This window comes from Neomonachus schauinslandi, chromosome 9, assembly GCF_002201575.2.
Source record: "Neomonachus schauinslandi chromosome 9, ASM220157v2, whole genome shotgun sequence".
Taxonomy (NCBI): domain Eukaryota; kingdom Metazoa; phylum Chordata; class Mammalia; order Carnivora; family Phocidae; genus Neomonachus; species Neomonachus schauinslandi.
Window position 1 is genome coordinate 129,594,415 of NC_058411.1, and position 21,742 is coordinate 129,616,156.

A 21,742-nucleotide genomic window follows, 5' to 3' on the forward strand; every position below is an offset into this window, starting at 1 on the left:
GTGCCTGCACATAGGGAATAAAGGAAGAGAGGGTTGCTTAAATCAATATACTAACCTGCAAGCTGGGTAAGTAATGAGAAAAGTAGAGAAGTAGAACTAAGGCAAGGGACTATTTTACTCTGGAAGCTAAAGAGACAAATGACAAAGAAAGAAAGAAGTAAATGGGTTCAAACACATGGAAATTAAAGACAGGACATTTTATTTGATGAAATTCCATAAAAGAGAGTGGTGATATAACTAAAGCCAGAGAAAAGGAGAGGTAACAGGGTAATAGTGTTTAAATAGAAACATTATTACAAGTTATGCTAGAGAGAAGGTAAGCAAGGACTTCTGTTTTTAACTAAGAGGCAGTAACAGAAAACAGATTTGCTATCTTGTCTAAAACAACCAAAAAATCCAGACAAAACAGACAAAACAGTGGTTTCCATGATATTGAATATCAGACAAGAAAACGGTAATGCCTAAGAGATAGGAAACCAACATGATGAGTCTTATGACTTCCTCAGCTCATTGCCTTGAGGGAATTCCAGTGCTGTGGAAGAGAGGAGGGAGGCCAGACAGACCATGGGCCATCTTCCCAAGCTGAGGAGAGAGAGATGAAGGTCTTGGAGAGGCTCATTTGGTGAGAAGTCACAGGATAGGAACCATGAAGTGGAGAGCTGAACAAAGTGAGAATTCCAGAGATCTGCAAAGGGCTCCCCTTGAGCAGTCAGCAGAATACTGAGCAGCACATGTGTGTGATGAATATACCCCAAGCTAGGGAGAGAACCACTTGAAAAGATTAGCAGGGACAGTATCCAGCATCACATGGGGTTGAAAATAGTGTTTGCTCCCTATTGCCAAGCTGGAAAACTTCACAATTCAGAAATTACTGGGTAGTAAGAAGAGTCTTACCTTAGCACTAGGGAATAATTGGCCCTAGATACTGCTCTGACCTTGCCTGACAAATATTAAAAGCAAGACAGAAAAATATCAAACTGTTTTCAGGTAACTCAACAGAATACAAGAATATTTACCGGAATACAAAATTACTTGACACTCAACAAGATAAAATTTACAATGTCTGGTATCTAATCAAAGATTACTAGGAATGCAAGCAAGCCGGAAACAGGAACCATCATCATGAGAAAAAGCAATCAGTTAAACCAATACCGAACTGATACAGATTTTAGAATTTTCATTAAACATTAAAACGTTAAACATAATAAACATTGAAACAATTATACTGTATTTTATATCTCCCAATGGTAAGTATTAACATGGAAATATTAAAAAAAAAAGACCCAGATCTGAATTTTAAAGAAAAATTCCACAATCTCTGAGATAAAATGCACAGTGGATGCGTGTCTTAGTCAGCTTGAGCTGCTATAACAAATTACCATAGATTGGATGGCATAAACAACCACATTTATTTCTCACTGTTCGGGAAGCTGGGAAGTCTGAGATGAAGGTGCCAAAAGTTTCAGTGTCTGATGAGCACCCTCTTCCTGGTTTGCAGACATCGATCTTCTTATAGTGGAGAGAGAAAGAGGCTGTCTGGTCTCTTCTTATGAGGGCACTAATCTCATTGTGAGAGACCACCCTCATCTAAACCTAATTACCTCCTAAAGTTCCCACCTCCGAATATATCACTTTAGGGGTTAGGGTTTCAACATACGAATGTATGACAAACACTCCCAGCAGTGGAATTAAGAGCACAGTAGACATTGCAGAGGAAATGATAAGTGAATTTTAATACAAAGTAATAGAAACATCCCAAAATTAAACACACAAAGAAAAAAAGAATTTAATTTAATAAATTTATTTATTTATTTATTTACTTATTTATTTATTAAGAATTTTAAAAATAAAGAAAAAATGCATCTATCTGACAGACATGGAGCAGTTATTGTATTCTGATAAGGTTTTCACTACAGATACAAGAGAAAAGTATCCTGGAGCTTTCTGTCTAAGTGTGGCAGCCAAGATTGAATGGGGGAATACAGTAATTACAAAATATGTGGGTGGGGGAAATAATTTTTTGCAACTCAGAAATAAACCTGTAAGCAGCAAATAGCTTAGTTATACTAAAAAAAGGAATCTAAATTTTGAGTTTTTAAAAAAAATGGAAAAGTGTCAGTGAGCTGAATGACAACTTCAGGTGGCCCAAAATGCATATAATTGGAGTTCTTGAAGAAGGTGAGAGATAGAATAAAAATATTTGAATAAATAATGACTAGAAAGTTTTCAAACTTGATGAAAACCATAAATCTCCAGATTAAAGATATGCAATAAAATCCGTAGACAAGAAATGTTAAGAAAATCACATATTAATAATCAAATTTCTCAAAACCAGTAATATAAAGAAAATCTTAAAAGCAACCAGAGCAAAAAAAAATTTTTTTTAAATAAATAAGGAAAAAGAAAAAAAATGTAACATACAAAGAAACAAAGGCAGGGATGGCAGAGAATTCTTTTGTTACAGGCAAATGAGAAGTCAGTGGGACTTCTAAATTACTAAAAGAAAAAAACAACTGTTAAACTTGAATGATATACCTATAGAAAATATATTCTCAAAACAAAAGTGAAGTAACAATTCAATTAAAAGTAAAGATTCAGTGGGGAGCCTGGGTGGCTCATTCAGTTAAGCATCTGCCTTTGGCTCAGTTCATGATCCTGGGGTCCTGGGATTGAGCCCCACATTTGCTCCCTGCTCAGTGGGGAGCCTGCTTCTCCCTCTCCCTCTGCCCCTCCCCCTGCTTGTGCGCTTGCTTGTGCTCTCTGTCAAATAAATAAAATCTTCTTTTTAAAAAAAGTAAAGACTCAATTAAAAAGACTCAAAAGATGAAAAATTAAAGGAAGTCTAGTCATTTGTGCCAGGGATGAATTAATAAAGGTGCTGAGGGATGATCCAGAAAGGTCAATCCCATGGAAAGAGAGGTTTAATGTCACAGTTCCCCTAGAAATGAGAGGCACGGCATGCCATTCAGGGCCACAGGAGGAAGCCTGGGTGTCAGCCCGGAAGCAGAAAGGAGCAAGGAGAAAGCCTAGGGTCACAGCCTTTATTGTGTGTTTTTCAGGAAAAGCAAGGCAAGGCAGGACAAACAGCTTAGGATTCACTAATTTGAATAATTTCAGCAGGCTTTGGGTCCTAGGGACTGCTGCTAGATATCTGGTTCCTGGCTCTGGATCGTTTTAGGATAGGAGACACATTGGATTGGTGTCTGAGTTAAATAAATTTGGTGGTCAGAGATATGGACACAGAATTGGTTGGTTGTATATGAAAGGCAGGCTCCCCAATAAACTATTTATTGTCTCTAGGAATCAGAGACAATAAAGAGACAGGGAAAGGCAATCTCATCCCTGCAAAGACCCCTAAAGATGTGAAAACATCATAAAATATTAAAAAAATGAAAAATATGATGAACACAATTGGCTCTGTAATATTTAACATAATATATTAATATCATATTAAGGAAATTTTGGGGTGATGACAGCAGGGACTTTTAGAGCATAGGGCTTATGTTGCCCTAAACAGCATAAAAAACATTTTATTCTGAGAGTAGAAAGGCAGAACACAAATAGAAATATAAAGAGTCTGTGCAGGCCAGCCCATAACTAAGTTTTCCATTTATATGGCATTAGTCAGGAAAATAGGCTTGGGATTTTTGCCCTTAATAATATTTTGGTGGAGTTGTAAAGTGTGTTAGAAATATATTCAGGTCAAGGTGGCTGGTCTAGTGGGTATATTGTTGGAGGATCTGAACTGATAAGATAGTAAAGTATATGTAAAGATTAGTGATATTTGCATGTAGCCAAGGGGAAGGAGTGGTCATGGTTGGAGATGCAGGGCAGGAGATCACAGTGGAGGAGAGCAACAGGAGAAGGAGCTGGGGGGGGGTAAGTGGTTCTCTCCCAAAAAGTTGAGGGGTTAGCTGATATGGTGCAGGTGCCTTCTGAGGAAAGCAATAATCTCCATTAGTTTTTAGAATAGAACATATTGTAGCAACCTTTAGACATGATGGTGTAAGGACATAGCAGTGAGCCGAGCATACGCCAGGATCATGGGCTAAGCAGACAGCAAGCTTAGAAACATAATAGAATCCTTCGGATATTACAAGGGGAGAGAAGCAAAACTGTCCCGGGTCCAAGTTGTGTCTTAGGAGAAAAAGCCCATGGGTGTTGCTGGGACAGATTTTAGTGCCCAGGATAATGTTGTTTCTCATGCAGGGGAGGGTCTTGGCTTGGGGTGAGGTCCTCTGAGTCAATGTCATTTCCAGGGATGAGCTTCCAGGCCAGGAAGATTCCATTTGGAATGTGGGACTGGAAGTATTCTTTTTCAGGTGGATAGCCAGTTGGGATGATGTGGGTCTCAGCATTTGCCATATTTGGTTGAAACCATAGTTTATGTGGAGGGTTTGGGCCTTTACACTATAAATCAAGGCAAGCACCCACGATGAGATATAATATGACCAATAGTCACCTGACCAGTCCGTCGCTGCACTTGAGAGGGTTTTGGTTTTGTTTTTTGGTGGAAGTTTAGGTTCAAAGGGACCCATATCAGATGACCCATGGGTAAATCTAGGATTAATGGACTCCAGGAGAATATGTGCCCTCAATCTGACCACCAGTCTTTATGGGATTGGGACAGGATTGACAATTTGTAAAGATAGGGGCAAAATATAGGCTCATCTGTCAGACTAGAATTTGAAAAGGAGTTTTTGAATAGACCACATGTTTCTCAGTTGAACCAGCAATTGGGACATATTAGGGACATGAAAGTTCCATTGAATGCCTTTTCCAAGAGCCCAGCATTATGCATTTTGTAAAGTAAAATGTATGTCTTGGTTGCAACCAGTGATGTTAATAACTCCAAAGGAAATAGTGTCCTGACAAGGCCTTGTATTGTAGCATTAGAACATGTAGAGACATGTATGATTCTGATTTATATTTGAGGTATCTATGAGACAAGAGGTGCCCAGGGTTTCATTACCTTGAGGGGAACAACTTTTAGGTAATGGCCCAAAAGTTTATAATAAATATGAAGATAAGACCATTTGTTGATCAGAGCATCCAGTATTAAGATGACTGCTTAAACTTGACCAAGTGTGTTGACCTTTGGGTCCTGTCTTTCATATCTTGGCTAAGTAATGGAAGGCAGCAAAATTCCATTGAGCTCTATCACATATAATGGTTAGTAGTGTTGTTCTCATGGTCTACAAACTCCCATTGCTGTTCACAAAGTTAATCCCAAGGGGTCAAGATTTTGGGGTGCTTTTTCCAAAATCCATAATGGGCAGCCAAGTATGCAGGGTTACAGGTTCAGGGTCATTTCCAGGAGACCCTACTGTGAAGCCAACAATTATTATTTTAACGATATATTCCATCAGACTGAAAGGGGCAGGTTTTCATATCAAAAGACATTGAGCAATCAATGGCCATCATGGGTGGTTCAGAGATTCCCAGAAGCGTGAGAAAAGAAGAGAAAGAAAACTTTGTGACCCTGAGTTAGACAATGATTTCTCAGGAGTGACACCAAAAGCATGATCCGTAAAGGAAAAAAAAAAAAAATCAAAATTTAAAACTTATATTCCCCAAAATGCATTAAGAAATGAAAAGGATGGGCGCCTGGGTGGCTCAGTTGGTTAAGCGACTGCCTTCGGCTCAGGTCATGATCCTGGAGTCCCTGGATCGAGTCCCGTGTCGGGCTCCCTGCTCGGCAGGGAGTCTGCTTCTCCCTCTGACCGCCCCCCCTCATGTGCTTGCTCTCTCTCATTCTCTCTCTCTCAAATAAATAAATAAAATCTTTAATAAAAAAAAAAAAAGAAAAGGACTAGACCAGACTAGGAAAAAAAAAAAAAAAACTTAGAAAGCAAAGAACTTGTATCTAGAATACATAAAGACTGTTCAAGCTCCATCATAAGATGAACAACTCATCAAAAAATAAACAAAAAGGTGAGCCAACCATTCAAAGAAAGCATACAGATGGCAAATAAGCATAGAAAATATTTGACATAATTAGTCATTAGGGGAATAAAATTCAAACAAGCATAGAATACCACTACACACAGATTTAAGTGTCTAAAATCAGGAGAGAAAAAGGTTGGCCTTATGAAGTATTTGCGAATATGTGGAGGAACTGGAACTAGAATTCCCAAGCACACTGGAAAACCATTTGGCATTTCTTAAAAAGTTAAACATCACCTACTGTATGATCTAGCCATTCCACTCTTAGGTGGTTTACTTAAGAGAAATGAAAGACCTGCATACAAATGATCAGAGCAGCTTTATTTGTAATAGCCCAGACCTGGAATCAAACCAAATGCCTATCGATACGGGGCTGCATGCATACATTTTGGTGTTTTCCTAAAATGGATTAGTACATAGCAACAAGAAAGAATCGAGTATTGATACATGCAAACACCTGGGTAAATCGGGTGAGACTGGGTGCATTCAGGGTGGTAGGACTGTAGACACACCTGGATAAATCCAAGAGTGATTGCACGGAGTGACATAATCCAGAGAAAAGAGGATATATATTGAATAATTTTATTTACGTAAATCCCCCCAAAATGAAAATGAACCTATAATGACGGAACACAAATTAGTGGTTGTTTGTAGATGGAGGATCTACAGGGGGGGCAGAAGGCAGTTTAAAGGGGTACCAGGAAATCTTTGCCTTTGGGGGTGATAGCTATATTAACTACCTTGACTATGGTGATGGTTTCACAGTTTTATATGTATGTCAAAGTGTATCAAAATGTGCACTTTAATTATGTGCACTTTATACCTCCATTAAGTGGTTTAAAAAATGACAATTAGGAAATATACATGGAACAATAATTGTATTTTTGGTGAAATGGAATCCTGATAACCCCCATAACAAAAACAAAAGGACAAAGGCGTGGCAGGACTATCAACTGAATATTTTAGAAGCCCCTAGCTTCAATGATAATAGATGATCAATAGATGATGGAGAGAGAGAGGGAGAGAGAGGGAGAGAGAGAGAGAGAGAGAAAACTGTATAGTTAAAACAAATGAGCTGTCTTCCTTCTCAGCTGTTTAGATATCATAGTAAATTCCATAATGTAGGAGGGTCCTCATTTTTACAGAGGGGGCAAGGTCAAGGTGGAGAGGGTCAGTGGTCCTGCCTGAGGCTGTCAGCGGCAGAGAGGTCAGTACCTGAGCCCTTTTGCATTATCCCTTGTGTCTGTGCTACAATTGAAAAGGTCTGGAAAGAGCTGAGAGGGAATCCCTAGTCTCTCACCCCCTTATGCCCAGAGCTTTGTCACTCTCAAAAGACACTTAGCAGCAAACCCCTATTTCTCACTTAACCCCTGTACAGACTTAACCATGGCTACCCAGGATGGTAACATGGATTTGTTGGAAGTTCAGAATGTTCTCCGCATATGATGCAGCAACTCTGCAGGGAGATTTTAGTTCATTCTGTGGCACTTTTGCTACTCTAACAAGATATACAATAGCACGGAACGACTCATCGGATGATTTCCAGGAACAAAGCACTTTGCAGATCTATTAGGAAGCCACAGGGTCAATGCCTAATGCTTCTGTACATGGGGGTTGGGGCCTTGCAGTTTCCCCTTCTGGACAGGCTCTAAGGGAACAAATAAGGCTTTTAGTTTGGGGAAAAAAATAAGAAGAAATAGTTATAAAATTGCGTAGTGGGGAATAGGATTCCTCTTATCTTATTAACCCCCTAAAAGTTTTATCACTGAACATCACTCATGACATTGAAAAGCAAGACTAAGATAATTATGTGGTTCTTCTTTTTTTTTTTTTAAGTCAAAGATTAAAGAACCCCCCACCCCCTCCAAAAAAAAGTTGTAGAGCAGAGAAAAAACCTTGGAAAAATTTAAACTGTGCACTGGTAAAAGCTTCCCAGCAAAAGAAAGGAGAGCAAAAGTATGAGTTAACTGTGGCTAATTATATTAGTTTGGTGTCTGAATAGAACAGTTAACTGTAAGAAAGATAATTTGGAAGCTCAAGATATGGTTGGAACTCTCTCTCTCCCCACTTCCTTCCCTCCCTTTCTCCCATCCGTTTTTATATAGTTAAAAGAGTGACAATTAGGGGCAATCTAATAGAGAAGGGGTTACCCTAATACAGAATTCTAGATGAATTAGATGCACAATGGTAAAACATTTGGATTATTTTTGATTTTTAACAAGCAGGATATCACTTAACGTTTTCAAGAAGTTGAAAATATCACAAATTTTACCCAAACACTCCTAATATTAGTCAATTGTCAAGTTAAAAGTCAGAAAGAGAAAAGCATTTCTGTGAAATAAGAAGAGAGTTTTGGAGACACTTAACATTCTAAGAACAGAAGTGGGAGCAAGGGGACCCTGGGTGGCCCAGTTGGTTAAGCATCTCTTCATTTTGGCTCAGGTCATGATCTCGGGGTCATGAGAGTCTGCTTGTCCCTCTCTTTCTGCTCCTCCCCACTCACTCTCTCTCAAATAAATAAATAAGTAAAATCTTTTAAAAAAAGTGCAGCAATTGTATATATATATATACCACATCTTCTTTATCCATTCATCTGTTGATGGACATCTTGGCTCTTCCCACAGTTTGGCTATTATGGACATTGCTGCTATAAACATTGGGGTGCACATACCCCTTCAGGTCCCTACATTTGTATCTTTGGGGTAAATACCCAGTAGTGCAATTGCTGGATCGTAGGTAGCTCTATTTTCAACTTTTTGAGGAACCTCCATACTGTTTTCCAGAGTGGCTACACCAGCCTGCATTCCCACCAACAGTGTAGGAGGATTCCCCTTTCTCTGCATCCCCACCAACATCTGTCATTTCCTGACTTGTTAATTTTAGCCATTCTGACTGGTGTGAGGTGATATCTCATTGAGGTTTTGATTTGGATTTCCCTGATGCCGAGCGATATTGAGCACTTTTTCATGTGTCTGTTGGCCATTTGGATGTCTTCTTTGGAAAAATGTCTGTTCATGTCTTCTGCCCATTTCTTGATTGGATTATTTGTTCTTTGGGTGTTGAGTTTCATAAGTTCTTTATAGATTTTGGATACTAGCCCTTTATCTGATATGTCATTGCAAATATCTTCTCCCGTTCTGTCAGTTGTCTTTTGGTTTTGTTGACTGTTTATTTTGCTGTGCAAAAGCTTTTTATCTTGATGAGGTCCCAATAGTTCATTTTGCTCTTGCTTCCCTTGCCTTTGGCGATGTTTCTAGGAAGAAGTTGCTGCGGCTGAGGTCGAAGAGGTTGCTGCCTGTGTTCTCCTTATATAATGGAATATTATGTAGCCATCAAAAGGCATGAAATCTTTCCATTTGCAATGACATGGATGGAACTGGAGAGTGTTATGCTGAGCGAAATAAGTCAATCAGAGAAAGACATGTATCATATGACCTCACTGATAGGAGGAAGTCTTTTTTTTTTTTAAAGATTTTATTCATTCATTTGATACAGAGAGAATGAGAGACAGAGAGCATGAGAGGGAGGAGGGTCAGAGGGAGAAGCAGACTCCCTGCCGAGCAGGGAGCCCGATGCGGGACTCGATCCAGGGACTCCAGGATCATGACCTGAGCCGAAGGCAGTCGCTTAACCAACTGAGCCACCCAGGCGCCCCAGGAGGAAGTCTTAATCTCAGGAAACAAACTGAGGGTTGCTAGAGTGGTGGGTGTGGGAGGGACGGGGTGACTGGGTGATAGACATTGGGGATGGTATGTGCTAAGGCGAGCGCTGTGAATTGTGTAAGACTGTTGAATCACAGACCTGTACCTCTGAAACAAATAATACATTATATGTTAAAAAAAAAAAAAAAGAAGAAGAAGAAGAAGAAGAAGATAGCAGGAGGGGAAGAATGAAGGGGGGGAAATCGGAGGGTGAGATGAACCATGAGAGACGATGGACTCTGAAAAACAAACTGAGGGTTCTAGAGGGGAGGGGGGGTGGGGGGATGGGTTAGCCTGGTGATGGGTATTAAAGAGGGCACGTTCTGCATGGAGCACTGGGTGTTATACACAAATAATGAATCAGGGAACACTACATCAAAAACTAATGATGTAATGTATGGTGATTAACATAACATAATTTAAAAAAAAAGTCTACACACACACACACACACAAAAGTCCAACAAGAGGACATTTTTCACATATAAACAAATTATATACACATCCAATTCAAATGTTAAGTATTTCTACAAGTATCTAAGACAGGTGTTTCTGGAGGGGATCAACGGGTCTTCTTCAGTTGTGGCACCATGAGGCATTTTCTCAGGGATTCCAATTACTTCCATGATTATATCATTAAAATCTAGAAATACATCACATACATCCTTGACTCCCTTCTAGTAAAATAGTGAGGACCTACCATTATCAATAATTTTACCTAAATTCACTCGAATATAGTCATTATCTTACATCAGCAGTATATGAAATAATACATACAATGTCTAGGGTTCAAAAACTATATGTGCTTATAAATGATGAAACTAATGTGCTAAGCTCTTGAATTTAGGATCTCATTTAATTCTCATAATGATTCTGTGTGGTAAGTACTCTTTTTTTTTTTTAAGATTTTATTTATTTATTTGAGAGAGAGAGTGAGAGAGAAAGAGCACAAGAGGGGGGAGCGGGAGAGGGAGAAGCAGACTCCCCGCCGAGCAGGGAGCCCGATGCGGGACTCGATCCCGGGACTCCAGGATCATGACCTGAGCCGAAGGCAGTCGCTTAACCAACTGAGCCACCCAGGTGCCCTATTCTGTGTGGTAAGTACTCTTACCGACCTCTTTTTGCAGGTAAACCTGACACATTGACAGGATAAGTTAAATTTCCCGGGGTTACAAAACTAGTTGATACTAGAGGGCGCCTGGGTGGCTCAGTTGGTTAAGCGACTGCCTTCGGCTCAGGTCATGATCCTGGAGTCCCTGGATCGAGTCCCGCATCGGGCTCCCTGCTCGGCAGGGAGTCTGCTTCTCCCTCTCCTGCTCCCCCCTCTTGTGCTCTTTCTCTCTCTCACTCTCTCTCTCAAATAAATAAATAAAATCTTAAAAAAAAAAACTAGTTGATACTAGAATTACGTCATGAATTTGGATATTATTTTAATAGCCGGCATGCTGAATTACTACCCTGCATTTCAGAGATTATCTCTCAGTACGGGTGTTCTGAGATTTGAGGAAAAGTTGTATATTGATCTTATATATCATCCCGATTTTATGGAAAGAAAGATCCTTGTGATAAATAATTAAAAATGATTCAAGGATTGGGTTTACCACTTAATATATTACTTTTCAAGCATGAATCTGAATTTAAAAATCCAGTTGTGTTTTCTAATTTAATCTCTACATAAACACAATAAATCATTATCATCATTATAATCATCATCATTACCATCATAACTTTGTTTAGAACTTTTGAATTTATTTTTGGTGAACTGTAGAAGGGACTTTATGCATCTTTCTTCCATGTTGCACTTCAAATTTAAATAGAACTTTATGTAGAACAAATTTACATATAACTTTGTTGATGAAATTAACAGAAATGGATACAAAGACATAGTTGGGGGGTGTCATTGGATGGAGTAATTTTGTTGATAAAGACATTGCAATTATAGCAATAAAAAAAAGACTTCTCTTTGTCTCTGGACTTACCTTGTGTTTGTTACACAGTGATATCCTATCACTGGTGGAATGCTGAAACTCAGCAATGCTATGTGTGTGGTTCAACAGCTCCTAAAACTATTTACTTAGAGTAACAATACTTTCCACTGTGCATTGTAAATGAAGAACTGAAATGAATGTAGTACCATTGCATTTAATTGGAAGATTTAGTGAGGCAGGCAAGAAAATCCCCTAACCAGAAGTAGCGACATGTGGGCTAGTGTTCTAGCCACTAGTAATTGCTTAATGGTATAGAGAATCCCAGTGAAAAGCCCACGAGATAGTCTTACTATTAGTGTAAACCAAATTCAAAGCTTTGGTTTGCTTGCTTGGGTATTATGTGCACTTATGAGATTAGATTAATAATAGCCCAAACGGGTTCTGTTATGGCAAGTACAATCTTAATGTATCATGGCTTTAACCATATTATTTCAGCAAGTCTCAGGTCTTAAATGAACCTCATTATTACAATCGAAGTGACTGTGAATGAATTCAATCCCATAACAAAAAATGTCTAAGTCTCTCCTTGTATTTCCCTCATTTTGTCTACAGTCTTATAACACCATGCCCATCCTTGGAGCTTTGGGTTACCTGGTATTCTACTCCCCCCCGTAAAGGTCTGGGCTAGCCCGGTTCTAGTACCTTCCACAGCATCTTCACATCAACTTTTTTTCTTTCCATCTTCACAATTTTTTTTTATAGGTTTTATTTATTTGACAGAGAGAGAGAGAGAATACAAGCAGGGGGAGTGGGAGAGGGAGAAGCAGGCTTCCCGCAGAGCAGGGACCCCGATGCGGGGCTCGATCCCAGGACCCTAGGATCATGACCTCAGCTGAATGAAGGCAGACGCTTAATGACTGAGCCACCCAGGCACCCCCCCCATCTTCACAATTATGGACCTCCTTTAAGCCTAGCCATCTTACTCCGGATGGAGACTAGAAGCCTGCCGTCCAGCATCTGCAATTGCAGACCCTGGGCTGCCTAGAGTTTTCAATCACAGTGGTCATATTTCTTTTCCTTTGGGGCTTGAAAATCTTAGAGACTCAGTTGCCTCTTTCATCAAGTGGTAACATCGACTTTTCTGAATAAGCAGTTAACTTCATGTTTGTCATTATTTGCTTTCTTAACCCTTCTCCCTTTTCCCATTTATCCATATCTGTCCAGGTCATGTTATAAAATCACCCAGACCTGAAACAAGGAGTCCCCTTTGAACTCTTCCTTCAAGTCCCATCCTTTATGGCCTCTGCAGCCAATCTCCGCCCCCCAAGTCGTGTTCCTTTACACCTATCCCTGCCTCCTCATGCCTCTTCACTTCAGGCTTGCACTGCTCTGTGATTAGGTAACACTAGTCACTTCTGGAATGGCCTCTCAGATGCCCCTAAGAGCATACTGTTGTCAGTCCAGATGTCTGCAAACCAACCAACCAACAAACAAACTTCACAACACTAGGGTTATGAAGTATTCAAGTTTCACAACACTTTATAATGCGGGTTTTCCCACCTGCAGTGCATAAATAAGAGACTCAGAGTGCCCCAAATGGGACAGGTTTGTTTGGGAGGTCAAGGCATATGGACCATAGTTTGGGGCCTGCCAGTCCTGTCTTTAGCCCTACCATATGGCTACCTCCAGCTCCTGATTTCTCTTCTCAGAAGTGGTACAGCCTCCGTAAGGAGGCACTATGTAAGTAAGGTTTTCAGAAAGTCAAGATGCGGTATAAGTTGCAGCTAAAAAAATCTCAGTCTCATGTATGCAAAAAAATAAAGTTCAAATGATTGTCTACCAACCATGAGCTGTTCAAATAAGTTATATTACATCACTGAATCATGTGTTATTATGCTTTTGAAGATGATTTATCACCATGAGGAAATGTTCATGATATAACATTTTAAAAATGATTAGGGCATCTGGGTGGCTCAGTCGATGTCCGCCTTCAGCTCAGGTCATGATCTCAGGGTCCTGGAATCGAGCCCCATGTCAGGCTCCCTGCTCAGCAGGGAGTCTGCTTCTCCTTCTCCCTCTCCCCCTGCTCATGCTCTCTCTCTCAAATAAATAAATAAAATCTTTAAAAAAAAGATATTAATCATAGTAGTCATAATAGTACTGAGCCTCACTGAATGCTCAGCCCTTTACCTACATTCCTTTTGTAATGCTCACTGCAAAAGCAAGACATAAAACTGCCCAAAATGGGACATTTTTAGACTCATGTGACTTTTTCTGATTTTTGTATTAATCAGAAAACAATCTTTTTTTCAAAAAGTTAAATATGAATTCAAGTCCAAACACGATTAGACATCTCATTTATATCTTGTCAAAGCAATCTTGCAAGTACCCTTAAAGGATCATTAATCACACCCTGTTATTATCACAAGTACAATTTACTAGAACATATATGCCTTACTAAAGTGTAGGTTTCTACGAGCAAAGGAAAAAAAAAAGGGGGGGGACCAAGAAACAGACTCTTAACTATAGAGAACAAACTGATGATGACCAGAGGGGAGGTGCGTGGGGGAATGGGTGAAATAGGGGATGGGGATTAAGGAGTATACTTGTCATGATGAGCACTGGGTGATGCATGGGAGTGTTGAATCATTGTATTGTACACCTGAAACTAATATTATGCTGTATGTTAACTAACTGAAATTTAAATAAAAACTTAAAAAAAACTAAGTTCCTTGAGGGAAGAGCTACTTTGGTGTTTTAACACAGTGCTGGGCACAACAGGCGTTCAGAACACATCCACAGGGACAAAATATCTTCGGCTATGATAGTAGGAAAAGCCGTCTTTTCTAAATTTCTACAATGAATGTATAATTACACAGCTAGCAAGGAAAAAAAACTATTATAAAAAAGGAATTTTGATTGTTTCTAGTGAGAAATATAAAGACAGTCATATAAGCCAAACATCCCTATATGCTTATTACTCTAATAATATGAATATTAATTTATAACATAAAAGAACACATATGCATGGCTTAAAAACCCAAAATAACCAAAGTAAAAAGCAAAACAAAGTCTCCCTTTCCACAAACTCCACCAGATCCTTAAATACAACCGATGTACCTAATTTCTTATGATTTTTTCCAGAAGACCAGAAGACTCATCAATGTATTCATTTATGCAGGACATGAGCATATATATGTGTTTATATTTCTACATAATAGAAATATAAATATATAAAACACATATGCATACATAAATGTCACATATGCACTGGGTGAAAAATATGTATTCCTAAGAAATCAGACCACGTACAACAGCATGGTACATTTGATTTTTTTTCACTTAACATATCTAGGGATCTTGCTATCCAATGAAGTATATCATAATTTAACACTCCTGGATTGACAGATACTTTGTTGTCAAAATTATTTCTAAGAACAGTTTGCAAAAAAACTATATATTTATAACACACATATATGAATTACATATGGGAGATATTGTGTGTGTGTGTATGTGTGTGTGTGTGTGTGTGTGTGTGTGTGTAGAGTATTTTTTTAAGTTTGGAAATGCATCAGTACATAGATTTTCAGAAAGCTTGGAGGAGGTGGCAGTCTGCTTTTACCCTCTCTAGCTCTGGGGAGAAACCAACCTTGGCATTGGTTTTGTCAGTAAGATAAAACATGATAACCTCTTGCTCTTTTGATGTGCAATTTTTAAAATTGTAAGTAAAACTAAGCTGAGTGTATTTATTGACCATTTGTATTTCTCTGTAAACTGCCAGTTTTCTATTTTTCCTATTAATGTGTTTGAGTTTTTATCAATTAAAAATGTAGACCTTTGTCAAACGATGAACATATTTTTTCCCCCCAGGCTGGCTTTGATTTTTAGACTTTACAGAACTGTGGAATTTGTTATTGTTGCTGTTATCCAGAATATTTTTAGTCAAGTATATCTACCATTTTCTTATATATGAATTTCGTTTATTAGGAAGACCTACCCACTCTAAGACAATAAACAAATGTACCTATGCTTTCTCCTGAATGCTTTGATGCATCTGGATTTACATTTTTTAAAAAAAGAAATTATTTATATATACTCTTCAGTGTATAGAAAGGTAAGATCAAGGATCCTGAGTTTATTTTTTTGTTTTTGTGTTTTCATACAAATAGCCTGTCTCCTCCCTCTCGCTCCCTTCTTGCCCCTCCCCCTCCCTGGATCTGCACCCCTGCCCTCAAAACTCCCTGTGTGTCCTCTCTTCTAAGAAATAGAGTTTGAGGGCTGGGTTATTTGTAGTCTGAAGATTCAAGATAAGGTCTCTATGTAACCCTGGTAGCTAGACCTTTCCTCGTGTTAAATGTGCAATGTCAAAGTTGGCCCCGACCTGTGTATTTTACTCTAGCAGAAGGGAGTATGATGTGGGGCCTGAAGATTTACTGGGGGTCCCCAAATGCCTTTCTCCATCTCCACCCTCCTCAGACCACGAAACTCTAGCAGGGTCTCTGGGCTCCAGCTTGGGAGGAAGTTTTGGAGCTTTCTACAAAGTCTCCTTCCACCTCTCCTTAATGATGTGGATTGCTGGAAGCTTCTGGCCACCAGCCCTTTTCACAATTTGAGGGGTGCTGACAGAATTTTGTCATTGCTTGTTTGTTTTCATTATTCTTAAATAGTGATGCTGGAGGGTGGGACTGGGAAACATTGGAGATCTGGTTTTACTCTTCTATCTCAAATAACAGGAAGTTCGAACTATTGTAATCATTTCTAAATCATCTACTGCCATGGGAAAATGGCTAAAATAAATAGCCCACAGCAATCGCTTCTGGAAAGAAAGTCATGTCTCTCGAGAAAAGGTTAAAATCCAAGGAAAAGTTCAAAAGAGAATTTCGATCAATGTTATTAATTGATCCATACTAATATAGGAGAATTATTTCTTATTCAAATCTTCTTTCAACATAACAATTCTTATCAAATTCTTCAAAAAGCACTTAAATTGGAAAGGATAGAACATTAATCCTTTCTGTTCCTGCTTCTTATCACCATAGAATCTGGCAGAAACAACATTAAAAATTATGAACTTAGAATACTAATAATATAACTATTGAATCCATGGATTTTTCTTCCCATGGCATTTCAACAGCTCTTCTATGGGGAATAAAACTAATAAAATAAACTAATAAAATAGTTTATTTTAACTATTAAAATAACATAGAAAATTAGTAATTCTGAGCACAGTTTAGATCACTGCTTTACTTACAGTTTTCAGGCTCAAGTCAGATTTTAAGCGTATGTGAACAGGCTTTAAACACATGTCAAAAAATTGTATTGCTGTAGGAATGATTTGACAACATTGATTATGCAAGCCTTAAATTTTTCATAACATGGATTCAAATAATCATCTATTCTTTCCTCATTTTTCAAAATCCTGATTTTTCTTCACAGTTAGAACAGTTGCATTTTCACAAAGCTGGTGTGATAAGGCTCTTTAAAAAATAAAATTAAAGAAAATAGAATAAAATAAAATAATAAAACAGATAAATGACTCTGAGTCCAACATTTGGGCTATAACTCTATATAAGCTTCCTGCTTTTCATTCATACAGGGCCTGTGGAAGATGCCCTCCAGGACAAATTTTCTCCTGAACCTCCAAAGATGAAAGACTCCTACCACAAGGATAGAATTTGCCTCAAGCTTTCAAAATATGATATCCAAGTTCATTTCTCGTGTGCCATTCCAGTCACCTGGAGTCAAATCTCCCAAGCAGAATCACCGCCCACGACCTTGTCTGCCATTTAGAAAATGACTTCCCAAACCACAGAGGGTTAATTTGGAGCACTCCTCTCCACACGAAGGTCTGCTTTTATCTCTGAAGAGACCAAGGCAATATCTTGCCCAGCACTGATATTTCTATTAAAAAAAAAAAAGTTTGTTGTTGTTGTTTTAAACCTCCCATATAAGGTCCCAAACTACAGCCCTGGGCCTGTGGGTTCCTCAGAAGCTACCAGCTGTGCACTGTCCTATCACAGAATGTCATATTAGAGCCCTGCCACAGTCCCATCCAATAAGTAATCTGGCAGGAAGAAAAGTTAACTGAATTAGTGGCCAACTGGGACACTTGGTGACCTACTCTTTAGGAACTAAGTCCTCTGAACTTTTCCATTCTGCTTTGCCTTCATACTTTAATAGGGACTGAATCCCCATTAACAATTGAGCGGCGACAATAAGTGCCATCAGGAAAAGGAAATTCAATTTTCGTGGGGGATGACAGCCTTACCTTTTCGCGCTTAATTGGCCGTATTGTCTCCAAAAGTTAATTGGTTACTTAGTCCAGGTAGTTAGTAAAATGTTTAGCTGCGTCAAAAAGCTCAGGCTCCCACTGTTAATGGGGCATGAAATGGAATGTTTGATACTGCAAATAAAATCAGTGATATTCAAGGATGTTATGGTAGGTAATGCGTTGAAACTGCCATTTAATGGGTCCTGGAAGATTAGGGTAGTGTCAGCCGGAACCGCCCGGTCTCTTTTCTGACATTGTTAGTTGCCTCTTCATTTACTTAACGGCTGTCTGCACTGATTACATAGGCATAAAACTCCCTACAAAAAAACAACAGAGACACGCTCTATTAGCAGTCCAATTAGAACTATTTGCATATTACAGTTCATTTCTGCTTAAGTGAATCCCTAATACAACTTTAGGAAAAAAATTCTATTGTGTCATTTGAAAGAAAGAGAGAAGAAAAGACTTAAAGGTGATCTTTCTCTTCGTTTCTCTCTCACTTCATTTTTTTTTTCTTCTCTCTTTCCCCCCACACCCCTTCTCTCTCCCTTTCTCTCCTCCACCTCAGCTATATTATTATCTACTTTGGGAAGAAAAGGAGAAAAGACAGACTCTAAAACTTGAGATAATTTGGTGGATATTTGTGAAGATGAGGGCACCGCTGTGATCATTCAGTCCTGCAAAAGTCCAGAGCGATGCCATGTCCTGTTTGGCTTCCTTCAGTGAAGGTATAGACTTCTGAGAGGTGGTTTGTGTTAGATCAGCTATTGCTTTGAATTTCCGAGCACAGCAGTTAACAGTGTCCCTGGTGAGTCAGAGCCCTTCACGTGGTGCCAGTTCACTTACACAATCACAGAGAGCGGAAATGAGGCTCCTCTGTGCCTCTCAGGGCTCCAACCATATATATCTGGTGGATGTGCCACCGCATGTAATACTAACACGTATGAAATCAATTCGTTTGCACACAGATGCAGGTAGTGGTGAGTCTGGTTAGAGCAAGACTAGAGATCTTACCTTGTCGGACGCTTCTCTGATTTTCCAAAACCTAGTCCTTAGAAATAACATCGCTGGACGGCTATTTATAAAGGCATTAGATATATTTTATTTATATTGTTATTAATATTAATAATGATGATAATATGGAAATCAGAGAGCCTTTCAGTGAAGTTGGAAAGGAGACATGCCCTAGCATAGGCTGTGATAAATACTAATGTATTAAAAGCAGCCTGCTATCTTCAACTGATCCTTTAAGATGACATGGAGGGTTTTGAGACCGCAAAGGCAGTTTGCAGCGGATGCTTCCAAGATGGGCCAATGGGCCACATGGACACCATTCCCAAATCTCTTTGAGTCCTGGGAGTTCATGGGAGACTGGGAGATTGCAGAGACAATGCTCAGGTGGCCAAGGAGGCTGGCTGTTGGAAAAGACATACAGGCCCACTGCTCGGATGTCTATTAGGTCCTGCTGTTGGAAGGAAGGCGGCAATGGCTGGGGAGAGGCTGTGACCAAGAGGCCCACCTTCGGAAGGTCTCCTGGATAGCGAGAAGATGAAGATGCCATGTTAGGAAGTTTCAAAGTACTGAGGACCATACATCAGTCACTGATGCTGATCCCCACCTGTGGCTTTTCAACCTAATGCTGAACATTTTATTTGGGATGAATTAACAGCTCTTTCAAGTAAATAAAGGCATGGAGGGGGGCAGGAATGGAAACCCCCCTCAAAGCATTGGGTCCGGACAGTGAAGGAGTGGAGCCTGGGGGGAAGTGGACAAATTTATTTCGCAGATCACCATGACAGTGAATCTGGTGGGACTGGCATGCGTCCCTCTCTGCACAGAGCCATGGGTCCCAGCCCTGGCTCAAGATCACACCTTCGAATTTCCTCTCAGGCCCAAGACTAATGAGAGTCCCCACATCTGACAACCGATCAGCCCTCTCCTCCTGGACGGATTCTGGGGTGACGTCCGTGAATGGGGATAAATTACAGCCATTGGGTTGGTACTCTGCACATCGTTGCCTGGAAAAGCCCAGGGACACCTCTGCCGTTCCCATGCCTCCGTACATACCATCGGGGTGTTTCCAGAGCTCCTGCCACCGGGTTCCCTTTCCACCTGCAGCCCTAATTTCACGGGTCAGCCCACCCACCTCCGCAATTACCCGGATTTGTCAACAGACGGAGGAGTGCAGGAGTTGACCACTACAAAGAGGAGAGAAGAGAAGGAGAAAATATTACAGGTGACAAAAAAACAAAAAAACCACTGGAGAAACACCAGCAACTCTTAAGTGGCCCTCTCTCTCCTTTTCGGGTCTCATCCATTATTTTAAGTGTAACGCGTACACAGTTGTAAGAAAAATGCGCAGAGGGAGGACAAACGCCAGCAACACCGGCCGTGTGCCACCCCAGAGCAGTGTAAACAAACCCAACAAAAAAGCCCAACAGAGGCAAAGGTAAAATGCGCGATCTGTCATTTTCAATTCTTCTCGCCACACGAGCGGAGCCGCAGTGTGAAATGTGTTGGCTCTGCCTGCCATGGGTATTGTCGAGCTGCCCCATTGGGTCCCCGCGCGCGCTCTCCAGCTTGTCGCCAGCGCTCATTAACACGGCCCCCAGATGAGCACCGTGGGCAGCGGAGGCTGACAGGCCAGCCCCGTGCCTCGGTGCGGTGGCCCTGCCAGTGGGGGCGAGACAGTGCCAGGGGTGGTGAGCGAGACAGCGCTGAGACACGCACTTTTGCCCCTGAAAGCAGCGTTTGCACCCTGCCAGGAAAACAGCTCTCTGGAAAAGCCCTGCCTGCTAGTAAAATGGACTAAATCAGTGAACAGTGATTAAGGCTCTCGCTCCGCTGACTGTTGTCACCACCTCAGACACATGGCTTCCCCTCCCTCCACCCACGCCCGCCCGCACATGGACACGCGCACGCATGCGCACGTACACGCGCACGCACGCGCACGCACGCACATACATGCGAAAAAACAAAAAACAAAACAAAAAAACAAAACAAACAAAAAAAATCAAGCTCAGGAGAGCCAGAGCTGAGACCCAGAGGGAGCGGGGTGAGAAGTTAGGGAGGGTTCATGTTCCTTGAAGGTGAGATGTTCTCTTTTCCTGAAAAATAAAATGAGTCTTTCAGGATACTCATTTCCACCCCCCCCCTTTTTTTGGGGGGACTTGTGATGACAATCGGCTTTCTAAATAAAACATCCAGTGATGAATGTAAGCGGGGGGTTGTCTGGTTCCGGAATATGCACAATATAATCCCAGTCCCTTGAATAAGGGGGATAAATCGGAAGCAGCATAACAAGCCTTGATGTGTGCTGTTTAGTAGAAACATGTCACTTCATCGAATTGCTTTCTTAAGTCAGGAGAATAAACACCACACAAACGAGTCTACATTCGTAGCAATCTGTCTATCCATTTAGAGATAGATACTCTATATACGGATGTATACACACCCTGCCCTTCAATCGTCTTTATAACACTATAACCAAACTAATTGAAAATATATTTGGTTTTCACCCCAAAAATGTTCTTACGTGAAGCAGACTCATTGTACCTGTGCTTTGAACCAAACAGAGAAGATGACTGGAACTCTAGGATATGGGAAAATAAATCAAAAAGACTCTGACAAGTTGGAGAAATGATCAGAAACAAGCAAAATGAGGTCTTCTGAGTGCAGGGTCACACATCAGAGAAGACAAAAAAACAATGAACTCCACAAATGTGGAATCCAGGGCTCATAGTCACTGACAGGCTGATCATGAATCAGAAATGGGAAGCTGCGTAGGCTCCTGGACTCAGGAGAAGTTATAGCACCTGTCAGGTCCTTGGAGGGGACTGTATCTAGCCCTAGATGACCCAACTGTGGTGTAACCTTGACCTTGGTTCAGAGTGGGATG

The 21,742-nt window shown here is 40.3% G+C and overlaps 1 non-coding gene across 1 annotated transcript; it reads left to right on the forward strand.

Moving 5' to 3' along the window:
• Positions 1 to 1,857: 1,857 nt before the first annotated feature.
• LOC123325929 lies at positions 1,858 to 1,987 on the forward strand. Its single transcript, XR_006540762.1, has one exon. It is a non-coding gene; the product is annotated as a small nucleolar RNA SNORA31 (small nucleolar RNA).
• The last annotated feature ends 19,755 nt before the right edge of the window (positions 1,988 to 21,742 follow it).